The following is a 3,442-nucleotide window of genomic DNA, read 5'->3' on the forward strand; positions in this document are numbered from 1 at the left end:
CTAATGGAGGACCTTGTTTCAGTCATGAAATTTTGAGTGGTTTTGATTAGATCAGAGACCATGGTTGCTAAGTCAGAGTGGCTTTGCTTATAATTCTCTATTTGTTGCTGAGAAGATGATGGAAAAGGCTTGCCATTGCTAAACCTATTTTTTCCACCATTATTGTTGTTGAAACCTTATTGGGGTCTCTGTTGATCCTTTCATGAGAGATTTGGATGATTTCTCCCTAAAGGATTATAGGTGTTTCCATAAGGTTCTCCCATGTAATTCACCTCTTCCATTGATGGGTTTTCAAGATCATAAGCTTCTTCTTCAGATGAAGTGTCCTTAGTACTGCCTGGTGCAGCTTGCATTCCAGACAGACTTTGAGAAATCATATTGACTTGCTGAGTCAATATTTTGTTCTGAGCCAATATGGCATTCAAAGTATCAATCTCAAGAACTCCTTTCTTCTGATTCGTCCCATTGTTCACAGGATTCCTTTCAGAAGTGTACATAAATTGGTTATTTGCAACCATTTCAATGAGTTCTTGAGCTTCTGTAGGCGTCTTCCTCAGATGAAGAGATCTTCCAGCAGAGCTGTCCAATGACATCTTGGACAGTTCAGACAGACCATCATAGAAGTTACCTATGATGCTCCATTCAGAAAGCATGTCAGAAGGACACTTTCTGGTCAATTATTTGTATCTTTCCCAAGCTTCATAGAGGGATTCACCTTCCTTCTATCTAAAGGTTTGGACTTCCACTCTAAGCTTACTCAATTTTTGAGGTGGAAAGAACTTTGCCAAGAAGGCATTAACTAGCTTTTCCCAAGAGTTCAGGTTTTCTTTAGGTTGTGAGTCCAACCATATCCTAGCTCTGTCTCTTACAGCAAAAGGGAATAGCATAAGTCTGTAGGCCTCAAGGTCAACCCCATTGGTCTTGACAGTGTCACAGATTTGCAAGAATTTAGCTAAAAACTGATGAGGATCTTCCAATGGAAGTCCATGGAACTTGCAATTTTGTTGCATTAGAGAAAATAATTAAGGCTTAAGCTCAAAGTTGTTTGCTCCAATGGCAGGGATAGAGATGCTTCTCCCATAGAAGTCGGGAGTAGGTGCAGTAAAGTCACCCAACACCTTCCTTACATTGTTGGCATCATTGTTGTTTTCGGCTGCCATGTCTTCTTCTTATTTGAAGATTTCTGTTAGGTCCTTTATAGAGAGTAGTGCTTTAGCTTCTCTTAGCTTTCGCTTCAAGGTCCTTTCAAGTTCAGGGTCAGCCTCAACAAGAATTCTTTTGTCTTTGCTCCTGCTCATATGAAAGAGAATAAAACAAGAAAATATGGAATCCTCTATGTCACAGTATAGAGATTCCTTGAGATGTCAGAGGAAAAGAAGAATAGAAAGAGGAGGTAGAAGAAGAAGAATTCGAACTTATCAAGAGAGATAGAGTTCGAATTGTTGATAGTGGAGGAGTGTTAGTCCTTAAATAGAAGGATGTGAGAAAAGCGGAAGAATTTTCGAAAATAAATTAAAATATTTTGAAGAAATTTTGCAAAATTGAAGAATGATTTTTACAATTAGTTAATTAAAAAGAATTTTGAAAAAGATGTTAGTGATTTTCGAAAATTAAAAGTGAGAAAAGTAGTTAGTTGGTTTTGAAAAAGATAAGAACTAATAAATTTTGGAAAGATAAGAAGTTAGAAAGAGAGATTTTGAAATTAGAATTTGAAAAGATATGATTTGAAAAAGATATGATTTAAAAAGATATGATTGAGAAACAATTTAAAAAGATTTTATTTTTAAAATTAATGACTTGGCTAACAAGAAATTTAAAGGATATGATTCAAACATTAAACCTTTCTTAACAGAAGAGGCAACATACTTGAAATGATGAATCAAATCATTAATTGTAGGCAAGTATTTTTGAGAATGGAAAGAAATTGATTTTGAAAATATATGATTGAAAAGATATGGTTTGAAAAAGATTTGATTTTGAAAAATTATGAAAACTTGAAAAAAAATTTGAATTAAAAACAAAATCTTCCCTCTTGTATCATCCTGGCGTTAAACACCCAGAATGGTATCCATTATGGCGTTTAACGCCCAAATGCTACCCTTTTGGGCGTTAAACGCCCAGCCACGTACCCTGGCTGGCGTTTAAACGCCAGTTTTCCTTCTTCACTGGGCGTTTTGAACGCCCAGCTTTTTCTGTGTAATTTCTCTGCTGCATGTTCTGAATCTTCAATTCTCTGTATTATTGACTTGAAAAGACACAAATTAAAAAAAAAATTTGAATTTTTAATGATGAGGAATAATCAAAATGCAACTAAAATCAAATAAATAATGCATGCAAGACACCAAACTTAGAAGTTTGTATACTATTGACACTAACAAATTGAGAATACATATGAGAAACAACAAAACACTCAAGACAAGAGAATTTAAAGATCAGAGCAAGGAAATCATCAAGAACAACTTGAAGATCAATGAAGAACATAATGCATGTAATTTTCGAAAATTAGAAGAATAAAGACATGCAATTGACACCAAACTTAAAATTAGACACTAGACTCAAACAAGAAACATAAAAATATTTTTGATTTTAAGATTTTATAAATTTTTTTTTGTGCTTTTTCAAAAATTGAGTGGAAAAGAAAAACAAGGGTTCAAAATTCTTAATGAGAATTCCAAGAATCATTGCAATGCTAGTCTAAAACTCCGGTCCAGGAATTAGACATGGCTTCACAGCCAGCCAAGCTTTCAGTGAAAGCACCGGTCCAAAACACTAGACATGGCCAATGGCCAGCCAAGCTTTAGCAGATCATTGCTCACAACAGCAAAATTGATAGAAATCAACAAGCTCTTGTGATGATAAGTTGAAACCTCGGTCCAAAAGAGTAGGCATGGCTTCACAGCCAGCCATACTTCAACAAATCATCATGAAACTCTAGAATCCATTCTTAAAAATTCTGAAGAAAAATACCTAATCTAAGCAACAAGATGAACCGTCAGTTGTCCAAACTCGAACAATCCCCAGTAACGGTGCCAAAAACTTGGTGCACGAAATTGTGATCATCAATGGCGCCATCAACATGGTACGCTCAATTGCAATCTCAACTCTTTATCACAACTTCGCACAACTAACCAGCAAGTGCACTGGGTCGTCCAAGTAATAAACCTTACGCGAGTAAGGGTCAATCCCACGGAGATTGTTGGTATGAAGCAAGCTATGATCATCTTGTAAATCTCAGTCAGGCGGATTCAAATGGTTATGGAGGATTGATAATTAAAAGATGAATAAAACATAAAATAAAGATAGAGATACTTATGTAATTCATTGGTGAGAATTTCAGATAAGCGTATGGAGATGCTTTGTCCCTTCCGTCTCTCTGCTTTCCTACCGTCTTCATCCAATCCTTCTTACTCCTTTTCATGGCAAGCTGTATGTAGGGTTTCAC

At 35.7% G+C, this 3,442-nt stretch overlaps 1 non-coding gene across 1 annotated transcript; it reads left to right on the forward strand.

Moving 5' to 3' along the window:
• Positions 1-647: 647 nt before the first annotated feature.
• LOC127743149 (small nucleolar RNA R71) lies at positions 648-755 on the forward strand. The gene has a single exon (XR_008004467.1). It is a non-coding gene; the product is annotated as a small nucleolar RNA R71 (small nucleolar RNA).
• The last annotated feature ends 2,687 nt before the right edge of the window (positions 756-3,442 follow it).

Source organism: Arachis duranensis, chromosome 1 (genome assembly GCF_000817695.3).
Source record: "Arachis duranensis cultivar V14167 chromosome 1, aradu.V14167.gnm2.J7QH, whole genome shotgun sequence".
Lineage (NCBI taxonomy): Eukaryota > Viridiplantae > Streptophyta > Magnoliopsida > Fabales > Fabaceae > Arachis > Arachis duranensis.